This window comes from Bombus fervidus, chromosome 9 (assembly GCF_041682495.2).
Source record: "Bombus fervidus isolate BK054 chromosome 9, iyBomFerv1, whole genome shotgun sequence".
Lineage (NCBI taxonomy): Eukaryota > Metazoa > Arthropoda > Insecta > Hymenoptera > Apidae > Bombus > Bombus fervidus.
The window spans coordinates 6,698,001-6,716,283 of record NC_091525.1 but is presented as its reverse complement, the minus strand read 5'-3'; the positions used below and the strand labels follow the sequence as shown (position 1 = coordinate 6,716,283).

Genomic DNA, 18,283 nt, shown 5'->3' with positions numbered 1-18,283 from the left:
ATGGTGACGGTGGCAACGGACGAGAACGACAACGTCGACGACTATGACTACGCTAGGAGAACGACGACGGCGGCGACTACGACTACGACTACGAGAGGATCGACAATGAGAACGGCGAATAGGTGGTACGTAGTGGTAGTGGTTAGGCGAGTAGAAGAAGGTCGCGTGTGTTGGTTACGTGGACGATACACATAATGGAAAAGGTGTAGTGGTGTTATAGTAGTGGTAGTGGCGCGAGTCGGTGGTGAGGAGGATAGCGGTGGTGTTGTCGGGCGGTGGTGGTGGGACGAAGATGGTGGGGTGGTTGGATGGCGGCGCTCCTAGCGCGCAAGCCGCACCGTCCGACGCGGATGCAGTTACGGGAGCGCAGCGCGACCCAATGCAACTCGACGAACGTCGCATATCCGGAGCCGGATCAAACGTCGAGGCCTGGGCAAGTGGTGCGTGTGCGTGTGTCGCTTCATCTCCCTCTCGCCTGTGCGCCCGTGAAACACGCGAGAGAGAAACCAAGGGGGAGTGACGGGGAAAAGACGGATGCGAGAAGTAAAGCCGAAAAGAAACGAACGAAGAAAATGAAAAACGGTGTTTCCCTCGGCGGTGCGTAAGCGCGTCTTCGAGAAAAGAAAAAGAAAACGGAAGACGAACGAGCAGGAAGAAAGAAAGAAAGAAAGAAAATAAAGGGAGAAGAAAACGGTGAGAGAAGAGCGACGGAGAGAGAAGAAACCTGGCGAAATAACCTTGTCGAACTCGTGCAACAAATACATTAAGGAATCTCGTTGTTGTTTCGCTCCTCCGATCGAGACGAACCGCAGTTGTCGTCGTCGTCGCTGCTGCTGCTACCGCTGCTGCTGCTGTTGCTGTTGTTGTTGTGCACGCGCGCCGTGATTCCGCGCTTCGTACTCACGCCCTCGCTGCATAAACTTCTCGTTCTCTGCTCCGTTCTTGCGGCCAAGGCGTACCGCTACGAGCAAGAAAACTACTCGGTTCCAAAAGAGGAACCACCATCGGCAAGTAGAACAATCGACGGATCGTACGTATCGCGAACGATCGGAGAAATTAAAACGGAGCCGGTAGAGACGAAGAAGCAGTGGGAGAAAGAAATAGGAAGATAAAGGTGGAACGAGTGAGTAGTAAAGGAAGAACTAGCCGGTGTTAGGATCGTCGTTGGTGGCAGTGATCGTTGGAACGGTGGCAAAACGCAGATCCGTCGGTGAAATTCGCGCGCGCCTCCAATTTCCTGTCGCTCGGATTGCCGAATCGAATTCGTGGCGGAGGGAACGGAAGACGGAAGACGGGAAAGGAAAACGGTAAAAGAGCAAAGGGTAAAAGGAAAAACGAAGGAGAGGGAGAAAGAGGAGAGTACCAGCGACGCTGTCGAGGATCGGAAGGATCGAACGGAGGAGAGCAACAGGCTCCTAGCGTGGAAGGAAGACGGTGGAGGGGAGGCGGTACAACTGGAGAGTTCGGTGCAACCGTCGATTCCATTTCGTTAGTTCGCGCTCGGTCTCCTTTTTCGTACGCGTGTCAGTCTACGAGCGGAGCTACGTTTCTCGTTGGAGACCTTGTCGGTTCGCGGCCGTCGATCGTTTCGCGGTCGCGCCTGTGTTACGTTCTTTGTCTCGTTTCTGTTTCTCGGTGCGTGAAAGTATAAAACGACGCCGGAAAGAGAGGAAGAAGCAGAGAGAGAGAGAGAGAGAGAGAGAGCAAGAGGGAAGAAGAAAAGGGAGGAGAAGAGAAAGAAGAAAAGGAAGATCGCGATTTAATTCGAAGGAAAATGTCAAGGAAGATGCGCGACGAGCGCGGCTACCGGCTCGACACGAGAGTGGCGAGCCGCTACCAACCATTCTGAGGACCGAGCGCATCGCCGATCGTCACGCGAGAAGGAAGTGCAACCCGTGATTCTTCCTGTCGTGAGAGTGAGTACCGGCGATGATTGTTTTTCTCGTCCCCTGTTTCGAGAAAACCTCGAACGAATCATCGTAGAACGAATCGCGCGAGTATAGCACGCGTGTACGCGTGCACACGTATATATACGCGCCAGTGTGAGGGTTTTCTGTCAACGTGTGTACAAACGGCCGCGTACACGCGTACGTGTCCGTGTGAGCGCGGTCGCGCTCGCGCGCACGAGACACACCGAGAGGGAAGAAAGGAAGGGGCCGCCAGAGGGGGAGGGCGTGCGAGTAAGACAGATTGAAAGCTAGGCAGAGGGGGAGAGGGATTAGAGAAAGAGCGCAGGGGCCGAAGAGGAGGAGGAAAAGAATAAGGGGATAAGATAGAGACGGAAAGAGGAGTGCCCTCGCGTGCGCCTGTGTGCATGCAACGAGCGTGTGCACGTGTCATCGTATGCGATTCTAGGTGCGTGAGAGAGCAAGAAAGACGAAGCTGTCGGGTTGCGGAGAGGAGAGGTCGAAGGGAGGGAGATCGACAGGCCACAAGACGCACTAGAGAGCTTCTTAGACACCAAAATGGCCGAAAAGACGGTGCGCTCTTGAACGAGCCACGCCACGTCTTTTTTTTCCCTTTCTTCGCTTCTTTTTTCGACGTTTCACCCACGCGTTTACACCATGCATAGATTTTCCTTGTGCAGAAATCTTCATCCTCGTTCTACACGATGACAATTTCAACTTTAGACCGAAGGAGATAGTGTGTTCTTCGTTGGTGGTACGCTTTGCAAATGTTTGATGCGCGTTCGCCTCGCCGGTAGCTTCTTATCGGTGTTTCGTCTACGATCGTCTAGCTTTCATTGCCGAGTCCTCCCTCTCGTATAACGAGTGACCTCATTACGTTCGCTCGAGCCGGTCTTACGTCGTGTCCGTTACGTTTCTCCCTCTGGGATTCTTCTGGTTTCGATGTCTGGCCGACGTTGGTTGCCAGGTGTCTGGCAGGAGTTCCGAAATGTCGCGCGACACCTCGACAAAACGAAAAACCATCCCTTTCACGGCGAACGATTAACGTCGATGGCACTTTGTGCAGCCAAGAGCACCCAATAGCAAATAGTTGCGCTATCGCACTCTGGTCTATCGTGTACTCCATGTTTCACCATGTTGCTCGAGTTTCGCGTAATAATCCAACGGATCCGATCTGTCGTTTCGGAACGTTTGAAATTAAACGATTTCTCTCTAATTTGCAAGTGAAACAGTCGCGTATACTTGGTACAGGGGACGCACTCGCAAACGATTGCGAAAGTATACGCAATGCGTCACGTGTTTCGCAGGGGAACCTGTCGCTCTGGAACACGTAACGACCGGTACTTGTGCATTTTCAACATCCAAGGGCGACCGAAACGCGAAAGTCGTGTTCGCGCTCTAGCGAAAACCGACGACTCGCCAACTTTAACAAATTCTAATTGTCCACGCGCTATCGCCGACCAACGTTCAAGTTATCCGAGTCCGAGTTATTTTTCTGTGAATCGTTCGATTCTTTGCCTCTATCGGTTTCCATTGACCAACAACCAGGTTCCAGCTGGAATCTTGGCGAATGTCGGAACGAAATTTCCTTTCGATAACGACACACCCTGTCGTAGCAGGCAAACAGATTCCCGACTGTTTACGTGTTAGCTATTGGTTACGTTATATCCGATCGAGCGATGCACGCTTGGTTCGCGAGGCAATTAGAACACGGATGCTGGGAAAACGAGACTCACGCCGGCCGCGATTATATCGTGCGGTGCAGCGTTTCCGGTAACCGTTGCTTTTTGTTCGCGATCCTCTCTTCAAATTTTCATAGACCGTTCACCGAATCGTATCTACTGAAAGGAATTTTTAGATAAAAGGAGGAACCGTGACATTCTCGAGGACAATAAAAATCGTGCGCAACTTAGGCAGAGACTGGTGGACGTTAACGCGCGTTCGGTTAGCGCGACGATTCATTCTTAACCTCGAATTCTCTACGATAAAGCTTGCCGGCTGGTTCTTGATAAATCGACGCGCGGCGTTCCTCCGGAAATAGCGAACGTCTGCATTTATGTCAGTCGAACGTTTCACGAGCCATCGATGTAGACATTTATTGACGCGATAACTTAGTAAAATTAACACCGGTCGCGGGAAGGATAATACCGTGATTAGGAGCAAATAGAAGGTTCAAGTTCAGCCCAAGTATCGCCGCAAGTGAGAAAAACGAACGTCTTTTTATAGATTTTCTCGTCTGTTAATTTCCATTTATTTCTTCAACTCGAGAACTCTTGTTTACTGTTGTTGTCGTTCAAAGATCGCTGTATGCGACATTTCGTATTATTAATGATTATTTAAATGGGTGCAATTAACGCGTCATCGATTTGATACAGCACGATCACTCTAATTCTTGAAAAGTATTGCGACAAATCACGAAGAAGCTGACGGTGTAATTATCGAAGAATATTTATACACAATATACAGAAACATATAAAATATTCGAAATTGTCCTTTTATTATTCGGTTTTGCGATTAAATATGTAGGTATTTTTCATTCCGTTAAACGTATTAAAAATAATTATTTATTCGATCTTACATAATTTCATGCATTTACCAACTATTTTTTACGATACATATCTCTGAAACTAATGAGTTGTTTTCTTTCTAACTACGTATATCAATCACCAAGTAACGTAAAAATCAAAAACCAAGGATCCTCCTTGTTTTTCCTCTATGCTCTTCGCTCAACCAATGAAACAACACCGTACTACTTACATTCCAACTTTTTAGCCGTGCTCGTAAAAATATGAATTTGCATAAGTATCCACGCTTTACCAATTATAAACGTTGTTCACGTTCTTTCGCTGTTATCTGTTTTTCGCATAATTTTCCGAAGCGACAAGATTCCGTCTGATATTTAATTCCAAGTTTGTTGGAAACTTCGCATCAGGTATTCGAGCATTATTAATTTCCTAGAATCCACGACGATTCCCAGAAAGCGATGGCGATTTTTTGAGCGCGTGTCACGGAATGTTCAACGACGATACGACAAAATTTTCGAATGAAAATCTCTCGTCTGAAAAAAAGAAAAAACACGCACACGCACGTAGGTATCGCGTGTCGCGATATCCAGAATTTTGTTTCTCTGTCTCCGTCAGTCGTGACTTCGTGGCGACGACACCTTTATCCAAACGTTTTTTGGACCGTTGTGCGCGATCGAGAAAGTTTCGAGCGTTTCATTGACAGACCGCTGTTTTCAATCACGCTGTCGATGTAAACTATCGGTGAATATCGTCCGTGGATGCCCGAAATTTCGCGTTACAACGGAATTTCCAATGTAATAGACGAGAAAAAACAAAAAAAAAAAAAAAAAAAAAAAAAAAATAGAAAAAAGAAGAGAAAAGAAAGGGAAAAGCTGAAACATGGACGCATAACGCCTTTCATAGAAATTTCAACGACTCGAGAGACGAATGTTGCAATCTAAATTTAAACGGGCAGTACATTCGATATAGATCGTCGAACACGTCCAATTCTAGAAGCGACGTTTCGCAACTAATGCGACGAAATGCCGCGCGAAAGAAGCGGCCGATCGATATTAATTGTAAACAGCGCCCAATCCACCATGTCAAAAGTATACAAAGGATCGTGAGAAGCAACATCGAATCGGGCAAACGATTGTCGCAACTGTATCAAATAATAGCGGATTTACATATCGCGTTCGGCGTGCACGTGACAATTATTCATGTAATCCGTTGTCATCGTAGGCCTGCTATATTCGCATGATAATAACCAATATGAAATTCTCTTCGCGTGTTGACACTGGACTACATGGAACGGTCGGAGATCGTGTGCGGCATCTTTAAATTTCGAAATGAACCTATTTACATTGAAAGTACCTTCGGTGCCTTCGATTCTATACGATCCGAAAATTTCACGTTTGCTCTCAACCTCTTCTCTATCAGCGTCCACTGTAGCCCACAATCGTCGAAAACATGCATACAGCCTACTGTTTTATCGCTCGATTATTTATGTCCTTGTGTTTTGATCGTTCCGAACACCTCGTTGCAAATAGTCCGTCACATCTCGTCGAATTTCTCATTTCCAACGATTACCAGGCCACAGATTTTTATGCATTTACAAGAAAATTTCAAGTGTAAAAGTACACGGAACGTAGAAAATGTAGAAAAATATACAAATTATTCCAAGCATCATATTTGTTCTAATATTTATCAAACGAAACGATTATCTGCCCGCCGAGGTTCCATTTTTTTAAACGACGTTCGTAAAACTATGAATTTTTTTACGTAAATGTTAATAACTATTATGGAATTTCGCTGAGTTTAAATAAAAAAGTATATTACGGTTACCGTGAAACGACAAACGCTACGGCCAACGAACGCCATACCGAAGAAATTATACCCTCGTCGCGATTATTTCGTTCATCGTTCGATAGAAGCGTTCGAGAAGTTGGCCTCAAAAATCAATATCGAGCGTAATGTTTCAGCGTAAGTAGATGCGAGGTTCGTACGGTTCGCACGGTTCGCACGTAACTACTGCACGTATCTTTCCACCTAGGTCGTTTGGAAATCCCTCAAGTCACCGGGACTAATTTTGAGTCCCATAGTTCACGGTGAAGTTACGATCAGCCGGCGTAGCGTCTTGTTTTAGAAAGCAGAAATTTGCCTTATTTAGTAGGTTAAACTAGAAAATTCGGTTTGACCTCGATTTAGAACGACAGGCATAGCGTGTCAAAGTCCTTAAGTAGCGGCGAGAGGTTTCCATCGAGCCTGCAGTCCGAGCTTCTCCCACCTCTGTTCCGTTCGAAAATGCCGAGTTCAATTTTCGCGAACTCGAACTCGGTAACCGGGGCCGTGGAAAAAAAAAAAGATAGCCTGGTGGTTTCTAAAGTACGTTGCGCAATGTTTGCAAACGCACGATAAAAATATTTACAATGCACCGAATAAGGCGAAAGAAATGCAGAAGCGTCGGACGTGGTTTCGGGAAATCTATTGTACGGTTTTACGCGTCGGGAGTCGCGATCGATGTGGAAAACAGACGTGACATTCGCGCGTTGCGTGCAAATAAATAGTGACTAACGAAAAAAGAGAGAGAGAGAGAGAGAGAGAGAGGGAAAGGACAGAAGGAAACGCGGATCAAAGTACGATGGCGAAACGAGCGTCGATGTAATTCGTAATGCGCGTAAAACAGAAAAAATTGGTTTAATCGAGTCGGTATTGAATTACAAAAGTAAAATGCGATAAACTGTCGTGCATATAATTGGCGTGAAATGATAATTCGGTGTGAGGTTGACGGCGATTGAACGTCGTCGCGTGTTCACTTGGCCGATGTGAATTTGTGAGAAAAATGAAACAACGGATAGACCATCGGCGCGCGTTGGCCGCCTAGTCGCGTCTCGTTTCGTCTCGTCGGCCGTCAATTCATGGTTTTACGCGGACGAATAAAGATATTAAATGAAACAGAATTTTACGGGTCGCGTAAAATCCGAAGTCAGCATTTTTATGTAAAATAAACACACCGGTGGGCCCGTTTGAAATAACGATAATTAAATTCGAACGAATCGTAATGGACCTTTTTCATTTTAATGTTTCGTGAAAACAAAATGTACGCCTGAAGTGCCCTTTCGAATATTTGCATCCCGCGAAATTCCATGGAACAATACGCGGTCGTGAAAATGCACGTGAAAAATTAACACAACCAATTTGCCGCGCGCCACAGTTAATTCTGTTACGCTTCGTCACATAAATTCGCCAGAAAACCACGATACTACCAGCATTTAATTCCAACAATGGAATCGCGATATCCTGTAAAACGTGTAAGTATTCCTCGATACGACCGTAATTTTCGAGAAATCGTTTATAATTTTACCCCGGCCGCTCTGCTACACCAGCCGCCGGCACAGTACGAACGAAAAACAAGCGGAAAAGCTAAATTGCAACGGAGGAGGATAATTCGTTTCCGCGGCGACCGCTAGAAAAATGCGATTCTTTATTTCAAAAATATTACACGGCACCGGAGAGGGGAACAGAGGAAGGGGCAGGGAGGGAGGGGGAGGGGGAAGAGGCTCGCGTATGACCGCGCGGATCGTTTGCACTTAGCAAAAACCTAGTTGGATGCGGTGTAAAAAAAGAGGCAAACGAAGTATGTCCGTTACGTTTAAGCGCAAACCTTTAGTTTCTAAGCCCGGTGAGCAACAGGTTGCGCCATTGTGACAACTTGAAAACTCCGCTTCCACGAATATTTTCAAAATTCTTTCTCTCTGCCGGTCCTTTTATGCGACCCCGCGTAGAATTATTCTTCATTGTTTCCCCCGAGTTGCGAATTCTCTCACTTGCCTGGCCTGTACTTGAGACGCTGACGAAAGAATTCGAATTGCGCAAAGCTTTTCAATTGGAAAGAACGCCCCGGAATAACCAGCGCGGAATAACCTTTCCCTGGCTACGCACGCTACTCAAGGACTTTAATGATTATTACTTACGCCTGGCCTGACGACCACAGCCAGAAACCGAATTCCTTTGTTGCCCGCGGGAAACCCGGTGTTTTCCGACCCGCTACCTTCTCCGGCTCGCTCTGTTCTCTCGCGTTGCGCCTCTCTTTCTACGCATCGGCCAACGATCAACCGGTTCGGTCCCTGGTCGAAAAAAAAAGTCCTACTTGGGCATTTATTATTGAAACAGAATAGAATTGACCTACTTTCCGACTTTGATCATTTAGTCTAGGATAAAAGGCCCTTCGGGTACGCGTATTGCGCTGCGAAATTAACAGGGTTCGACTTAAATCGCAAATTCTACGTGACGTTTGACAGAATAATAGAACAAAAAGGAAGCGAGGCCAAATAACAAGTAATGTCTGTTCGACGTTATGCTTACGATTGCAAATATATTGGAACATTTCTTTAATCGTGTTCAAACATATCGACCAAGTTGTACGAACGTTCCCAATCTACTAATAAGAATTTCCTCACGCGTTGTTCGAATACGACACGATTCGTAACCTTGGAAAAACACAATTGGGTCGAAGATGATCAAAATAGCGCAACAGGATTCGAGAACATAGCCCTGTCGAATCGCGTGTTTCTCGAGAAAACCTTTAACATAAACTTGAAACAAGACCATCGTACAAGCCTGGCTGAGGATCATAGCAGCGTATCTTAGTCGACTATTATCCTCCCTATGGAATAGTATTCTACCTTTATTATTGTAAGAAATTTATTATATTTACTCAAATCATGAAAACGTATTCCTGATTTGCCATCGAGCCAAAGGAACCGTACCTAAGTACGCGTTCTCCAAGTTTCGATTCTCATCGCCCTATGCATCAACAACAATTTTCCCTCGTTTCCTTCAAGCTTACGAGATTTTACAACGATAGAGGGATAAATTCATTCTGTAACATTGGATTTTTAACGTCGTACGTTGTCAAAATTGGCCCGAAGGCGTCTCGGTGGCGCGTGGAAGAAAATCACGAACGCGGATGTTCGTCTTGATCCAGAGACGTCGCGACGCGGATCCGAATCCGCGTAAGCAAACGCGAGAAGCGAGCGACGAGTGATGCGCGACTGCACGTGGATTTGCTCGTGGAAACGACGATGCGTCGGTTAACTGCGGTGACATTCAAAATGTTTAGCCCAGAGTGTGCGCTGGTTCGCGCAGTACAATAGGCAGAAAGCGGATGGATAGGCCGCGGCGAGCGAAGAGGGTGCCAGCCGACAGACGCGCAGGGCTCGCACACATCTACGCACGCACCAGTGCGTTTCTGCATACGTGCGGTCGCGCGATCCGCTCGCCAGCGCGCGCGTGTTAGCAAAATGGCCGGCAGATTTAGACTTACGTAACGCTTGCATGTGCCGAACGCGGCCCGGTGACTCGGTCCCAGCTATTTCGCTTCGATGACGGCCCGCCATGTGCAGACTACCCTGTCGAAAACCATCGCTGATTCGTTGTCGACATCGTCGACCTGCTCGTAAATAAGAAACTATAGTTAAGAATCGTATTGAATAAGTGACAAGTGGACTATGCATTTTTGTGCAAATTCATGCGAAACAAGGAAAGATGGAAATCGGATAAAAAATTGTTTTACCTACCAAATAGTATAGCAACTACTGTATATTTTATACATTTTTGTAAACTACGCGCTATTTTCTGGTTATTCAGATTTCTGCATACAAATTTGTACAGATTCGTATTTTTATGTTCACGCAACTGGTGCAGTTTAGCTCTAAGCAGGCTTTCGCTAAATCTTCCGCTTGCCGAATGTTGTAACAGATACGCTACTTTGGATATTTCGTGTGTCTTTGTATGTTGCTTACATGGATTTCGTGTATCTTTGCACACTGAAGTTTCCCGCAAATGCACAAAAATCCGCAGTCTACCTACTCTACCTAAGTCTCGAATCGAGAATCCGCTCGTATTTGGGCTTTTCTCACGCAAAAGTGAAAAACCGCAAGGCCTGCACGATGAATTCATTTAGATCAACGAGCCGTTTCAAGGGTCAGCATATTAAGGCTTACGTAATGGCTTCACGTGTCGAAGACGATACGAAGCATCTTTCTTATCGTTGGCTAAAGTGGCGATTTCAATTCTATCCGTTCTTTGTTCCTCGTAAAGTTGCACATGTATCGAGCGCAAGTCGAGGGTTATTTCGATTCGTAGTTTAACCGCGGGACCTGTACATCGTGTTTACCGTATACGTAAGTTACTGTAACGTTGGTAGTTGGTGTAGCAGTTGGATACGACGCGAGTACACGATACTCCATGGCGAAAAATTTGCCAAGATCGACTCGAGCCGTAGCAATCGCTTAAAGGATTCATACGAAACTGGCGGTTATAGACCGACTCGTGAAACTTTGCATCAAGTCGTTCGAAAAACCGCGGTCTATAACTCTCGCGATCGGAATTCGTTTCGACGTTTTCTTTGTACCACTCCTCCGACAAGACTTGTCTTTCCAGTAGGACAGCTCGGTGTGTGCCGCGATTAAACTTTCAGACGTTCCGCGTGCGGCGCCATACTATAAATTTGAGCCACGATATCGAATATCGTTCATAGCGAAACGCATACACAGGTATCCCCCTTATAACACGGTGATAGTTACACCCTCGCTGGAAAATCTTAGAACGATCATTATTAGACTACGGATATTCGCGTATTTTTGGATTTAACATTTCACGAGTTTAGAGGATCTACAAAATATGCTGAAATATATAGGATATTGAAAGTAGAGCATTTATCATGACACTTAGTAGATGAAACGAATTTCTATTTAGATATCACTCAATTGTATTCATAAAAATGCTAAATTGCATAGAAAAAGTTATGGATGAATTATATTTGAATAAAATTTAACATTTAACTTTATACTTTATGAAGTATAGAAGATGCGACTTGTTGAGACATAGAGGACGCGTACTGCTAATATATTGACAATTTTAGAGAAAATTGCGTGCAATTTAAAATCCATAATTTATATCAAATATGAAAAGTCCTATAAAAAATAGGAGACGCGTCCTATGATTTTTTAACACGAGTATATTGCGAATCCCTGTTATACGAAATAAACAACTAGTACAAAGAGTAGGCTTATTGCAAAAATCAACGAGTTACCCTATTTTCTTTTCACAACCAAGAGAAATACGTTTGCTAAAAGAGTCAGTAATTAATTGAGAGTACCTACTCTGTATTAATATCACATGTATATACGTTTTGTCCTTCATCGCCGCTTGACATCGTTAAACGAGAGGCGAAATATCTTCGTCTCCTGAGCTTCGTTAATTTACGTATGAATCCTATTTATGTCAGTTGTGAAAAACTGTCATCGACTTTTTATCAGGAAGCTTCGAGATGCTACTTGTCTATGGCGAAAGAACTTTCAAGTGCGAAGGGTTAATACTTGGCGAACCAAAAGCGACTTAAAAATTTCAATATTCCAAAATTCCGTGCGCGAATCTAAGATAGCGCGCACAATGAAAAATGTCAAACGACGATGTTGCAACTTAAAAATTCTCATAACCTGCGTGCCGTTTCATACGGAGATCTGGCCGATGCTCGAACTGTATAGTGAGACGTTGTTCGCGGGATACCTGTACACGTGTATACACGTACGTATACTACATTTGTCGTCCAAAAGTATTTAAGCCAGAGCGGAATTAGAAAAATGATCGGTAGATTTAAGCTTGCGTAACTTCACGTGTCCCTCCTAGACAAGGTGTCCTCGACTGAAAGTCTTCTTTGAGTTATTTTTATCCGTGCTACGCACGTACGTGCAGGTCATATCGGGTATTCGAAATGTTAATTAGCCGGAGAAACGTATGGATCAGTTAGACGCGAAATGCAAAGCAGTTTGATCATCGAGCACCGTCCGCTAGCACAGATCGCTCTACGTTCCACGCATACCTAGAAATCGGTTTTCCGTTCCGGGAGCGTCGTTCCTTTCTTATATATTCTGGCGACGTGGAAACGCCAGAACGAAGAGAAGGAAATAGATATTTTGCAGAGTCGAACGAAAGACGAGTAGGAGGAGCATGCGTCTGATAGATTGCTGCGAACTAAATCAATCTCGATCGCGCGTCTATTTTCGTTTGTATTGTTCGCCGAAATGGCTACATTTATTAATCGCAGGAGTCGTAACATTTTGGATTCTTGCATCCGTGTTCAAGAGAGCAAACACGTTAGCAATTCAACCTTTGCTGAATTTTTTCTCAACATCGATTTAATTCTTTTAAACGATATATTCGTTGTTACGCTCATAGGGTTGTAATTATATCGCAGAAAAACTGTATTTGATTGAATCACAATGTTGTGGGACTTGCGTCAACGATTTTTTGAGAACAACGATAGGAAGTCAAATTATGCGTGTCGCTTTTCGTTATTTCAATGGATTATTAGCTGAAAAGTAAAAAAAAAAAAAAAAAAAAAAAAGAAAAGAACGTTCATGGTTTTGTTCTTGTTATGAATGACTGCAGATGTGCATGGATTACCGCAACACATCTGCATGTCGCGTATATCTATACGCAATGAGAAACACCAACGCGATCACATATGTGTAACAACGTTCACACGGCTATCGTTATTGTTCATCATCGATAAGACATTTTCCCCAACGATAAACATAGATTCTTTGGTTTGTTCGAAAGTTGATGAAAATATTCATCCATCAGATTTCCGATCGCTATCGATACCAACTCTCTATATACACTACTTTCGATAAGGGAACATTACATGGTGTTCGAGCGAGTCATCCGCAATCCATTAACGCAGAAACAAGCTCGATCGACGTTCGTCCTCTATCTGGTCCAGGTTTAGAAACGATCGACCTCTTTCGTTTGCTAATTAATCGATGCAACTGAGAGAGAGACAGAGAGAGAGAGAGAGAGAGGAGGAGGAAGAGAGAGAGAGAGGATCGTCGCGCCAAACGCGAAGAATATCGCTTAGAACAGTTGAAACGTTTATTTTTACATTTCCTTTCTGGACATGGCTCGATGAATAAATGCAGCATTCGAAGAGTAAAGCGACACGATCTGTATTCCCATCCAGATACGCATCCTGCCTTGTCTAATGGCACGATACTGCTTCCTATCGACTTTGTAGTACGTGTACTATGCAGAACTGAAAAGAGAACTAGCGAAATGGCACAGGACACTTTACTTGTTTCATGTGATACACTTGCGCTGCTCGTAACTAGATTGCAGATATTTATGCAAATTCGTATTTTTATCAGAGTTTAAAAAAAAAAAAAAAAAGAAAAAGAGAAACCTAAATATAGGCTTGTTTCACCTAGTAAATATCGATTATAAACGTGTACCGTTACTTCAGATAGTAATAGTTCACGTATTTTCTGTTATTACGCGTATCCTACGAAATTTTGCAGATTTATTCATAAATGCATAAAAACTCGCGGTCTATTCATCGCGGTTGTGTAAACTCTTTCAAACTTCGGGAAATGATAATTTAGACACGGACGGGGAAATAGCGACGAAAAAGATATTCAGCAAATCCCCTTGACATTTTCTTTCGTAAAGGCGAAATTAAAAAATACAATTCAACGATATAAATTAACTGAAAAGTAACGGTAAAACGAGGTGATTCGATAGCGCAACGTTTTCTTCGCAAGTGTGTTCGTAGCGTGGCATTCTTTCTCGCGTTTTCGATTTTCTAAAATCTTAATGCGAGGCTTAATGCGACGAATTTTCCAAGCTACGCCGCGATGATAAAAAGGAGTCGAGCTGGACTTTGATGCACGACGACGACGACGACGTTGTATAGGTTACTGTCCAGGCCGCTCTTTAGACCAGCTAATGGACCAAGACTCTATTAATATTGATAATGGCGAAAATCAGGCCAATAAGCGGCCGTGGTACTGATCGCGTTCGAGGATACGGTGTCTACGTACAGATTAACTTGCACCACGGGCACAGGCGTCGGTTTGCAGAGTAAACGATCGACCGACGTTCTCGCGAGGAGTCGTTCCGTCTCTTTCTAACTTGCCAACGGCAACCAAACTGTTAACTATTCCAACGGATACTCATAAATATGAGTTTGAAAAACGCATTTAAAATGCGCTTTTAATTTACCTAGTTAAAAGTATCTGTTACGTGTTCCAGTTCCGAATCTCCGTCGTTGATTTTATTGCTCTTTCTCGAACGGTAGAGAGAAGAAGAGAGGAGAGGAGAGGAGAGGGAAAGGGAAACGAGAAAAGAAAGTAAGAAATAAAGCGGAAAAGAGAGAGAGAAGGTGAAACGTTAAGAGGGGAAATAATAATTTTCTGTATTCGCCGGTTTCGTCTGCCGGTTCACGTTTGTTCGTAGTACTTATTAAGATCTTATCATCGGTGACGTAAGTGTTGGACTGAAACATAGCGCTGGAAGGCTAGGCTGTTCCACCAATTTTGCTGGTTTTTTGCCTCTCTTGCGTCACCGTACAAGCCACGCAAAAAGATTTCAAGCAAGATCGACGTCGTCGAATTAATCGTTACAGCATTAAATTACACGCTTCTGCGCGCTAGTGTCGTTACCGGTGCCACGGACTCGCTCTCGTTCATGATCATCTGCAAGATTTAATCGATGTTTTTCTAACTTATTTGTAATCCGGCCGGCTGAGAAGCTAGCTTTTCCATTACAGATTATACGGAGCATGGTAACCGTTCCATAAGCTTCGAGTGCAACGGACGTTCGTCAACCGTAAAGCAGCGTTTACTAATTATCGTAGCTGCCATTGACACGCGCTTAATAATAGAACGCCGAAATGTTATTAATTGTAAGTAACTGGCCCAGGCAGATACGGAGCAACTGGTATCGCGATTTCTACATTTGAAAAATCTCGGAGAGTGGTTGATGAAGGTCTGTTAAACTCGATCGTTATCTATCGACGTGTAACGTTCAAAGAATGCTATAATTAGACGCTTCGAAGAATTAACGCGATCGTGCAATTTATCCCGTTCTCGAGATATATCTCATAAGAGAAGTACGTTTCGAAACTTTGAAGTAACATCGATCGGTGGCCATAAAACGCGTTGCCACAGGACGTATTACTTCTATTGCGAGTTGTAACGGGCAACGTTCAAACTTGTTTCGTTGCCGAGCTGCTAAATTGACAATGAACGATCATGCAAATTAGCCTGTACACGAAATTACGGAGTTGAGAACGACGGAAAGACAGAGCGGAGTGGGGTACAGCAACATCAACGCTGATTCTTCTTTTTTCTCTCCTCTTTTTAAAACGAAACGTTAGTGCCAATAGCAATAATCGACGTTTTATTATCGCTCTCTATCGAACGAAGAGATGGAGTTACACGTTATATATATAGCGTTATTTGTACCAGCCGGATAAAACGTTTGTCGTGGAAAAGGGAAATTTTTTTTATAACGGGACATTGTTACAACGCACGATTCGATTCATGGGACGTACTGTCGTTGCGTCACGCGAAATTTCGTTATTTCTAAATTATCTGTGCAGTCGTAAAGTTATCTGGCAATTGGCGATTGCCGCGCACGCTGCAACGAGTGGAAAAATCTGGAGCGACGAAATTAACTTTCGCCAATCGTAAACGGACTCGATTATAGATTGCACTTCTTCAGGCCGAGGCTAAACAGTGCCGCCCTCGTATTTTCCTTCCTACGATCGCGCGCTCCACCGCTATACGAGCTCCACGTCGCAGCTGCATTTTTATCGATTCTTTAGAGGCCTAAGCCTTCCACCTTCACGTTGCTTCAAAATTCTACGACCGACTCTATCACGTTTCACCGACGAATTAATCTTTACTTTTATCGCTGCTCCCTGGTGCGCGGAATTTCAGAGCCTGCGAATAATTTCGAGCCCATCTTTGCTTTTCCGGGGGAACGTTCTGGTGAAGGGGACCGTAACACAAATTTGTGAATCCATCAAATTCTCGTTGCATGTTTCGATGCGTATTTCCTTAATATCACTTGCTTCGAATTGATAATTAGGTTTGCGCGATAACGCTTAGAGAGCCACGTTCTTTTTACATTCACAAAACGAAAAGGAATTTCATACCGATTTAACCATTTCACATTTATAACGCGACCTATTTCAATTATCAAATACGTATTACAGTTTCGTATCAATTTAAAATACACTCAGGTTTTTTATACGTATTTGTCGAAGCTAAAATTACAAATTCGCAATTATGAGAAGTTTCAAGATACGAAAAATGCGTAGGATACGCGTGATATGCGAAAGCATATGAAATATCCCAAAATTCTTCGTAACATTTATTTAGTAAATAAATCTCTGTCCAAATCCTACTCTCTCAAGACTACCCATAAAATATTCTGAATTTGCATAAAACTCCGCGCTCTATTTATAACATTCTTCGAAATCCATACGCCTGTGAAACGAATTTATTACTCGACCCAATAAATCGTCAGCCAGTGACCAATATTGTTACCCTGACCGTCGACACAGCCGCGTTGTATCACGTTTCTGGAATGGTTTCCGCGCATCTCGCGACGATTCGCGGCTGAAACGCGCTAGCCGGCTCGTTCACGCTCGCTCGTCTGCATGCGTGCGTGCAGCTCGCGACGAGCGTGTAGAGTATCGCGAAAGATGGTGAAAAAGAGAAGGGGAGAAGGAGCTATGTTTTTGCGTCAGACAGTGCAGCACGCAAGTGCATTTCGTCGGACGAGTCGCGACGCCCGGAACGTCCCCATTCTAGTTCGACTATCTACATCGCTATAAGTTTACGTAACCGCACGAAACCTGTCAGCTGACATTTTGGTGCTAACCAATGGTGACTATTGTCTTTCTCCTTCTGCGCTACGTTCTCGTCTATCGCCGCTAACTGGTCGCCTCAATTTCTAACATTCCCAACCAACCGGATAGTATAGACGTCTGTCTTCTGCTAGATGCGCTCGATCTACGTACCTTGACTCGCGTGAATACTGTGAAACACATTTTTGCTTATCGAGAGATGGACGAAAGGGGAGACACCGCTAGATATAAAAAGTATTGCCACGCCATTGCATTTATTACATTTACATACTAATTGCATGTTAATTATCATCATCTTCATATTAATTAGTTGGATGCAAGTATATTAAAGACCGAGCAATAGTTTGTCATAATGTTATTAAAATCGTGATTTCTTGAAATCTCGAGAAATTGTAAAGTCCAGATCGAAGAAACGATGATAAGGAAGATACGTTCAACTTATCACTGGAATTCCTTTTTTCGTCGCCACAATGTTAGAAAATAGAATTTGGTAGCGCAATTTATCTGTTATGTTGACGGGGGAAATGTCGTTGGTAATAGAAAAGGAGAAAGATACTCGAGTAATCGATAAATAATTATAATTACATAGCAGGAACTTAATAGCTAAGACATAGTTCTGGCTAATACATAATTAATAAAAATTATCCGATCACTTAAATATATAGAGACTTATGAATATCAAGAATTACTAGCCAATAAAGTAGTAAGAAGAAACGATGAAGGAAATCTAAAGCGATATAAGAGAGATCGTTGGAGTTTAAGTAAGCGAAATGGTCGTAGAAAAAAGATCAATGAATGTATGTGAACTATTAGGGATTTAGCATCGTACGATCGAAACAGCTAAAATAACCATACAACGTACGATTAATGTTCAACTAGTAATAGTTCTTTTGGATGGAACATTAAGTTGAAATTTCCGGAGATTAAATTGATTGAAAAGAAAATGACAAACGGAATGTTGCGCTAACGCAATGTCGGTCTTCATCGGGTTAAATTTCGTATCATCTAGCGATGTTCTTACAGGACTACACAAATTTTTTATATTAATATATACTGTGAGAATGAAAGTACGTAGAAGCTGATAAAAAGCGCTACATTGTAAAATAAGAAGGCGCCAATACTTTTGCAGCTACTCACCGAGTTCCAAGAATTCC

General features: G+C 43.7%; 1 protein-coding gene across 3 annotated transcripts in view; it reads left to right on the top strand.

Annotated features, from left to right (window-relative positions):
• The first annotated feature begins 334 nt into the window (after nucleotides 1-334).
• Eip93f (Ecdysone-induced protein 93F) overlaps nucleotides 335-18,283 on the top strand; it is a 71,560-nt gene continuing 53,611 nt past the window's right edge. For all 3 annotated transcript variants that reach the window (XM_072010191.1, XM_072010188.1, XM_072010189.1), the window contains exon 1: nucleotides 335-1,916. The gene's annotated coding sequence lies outside the window, so the exon portion shown is untranslated. The remainder of the gene's footprint in view (nucleotides 1,917-18,283) is intronic.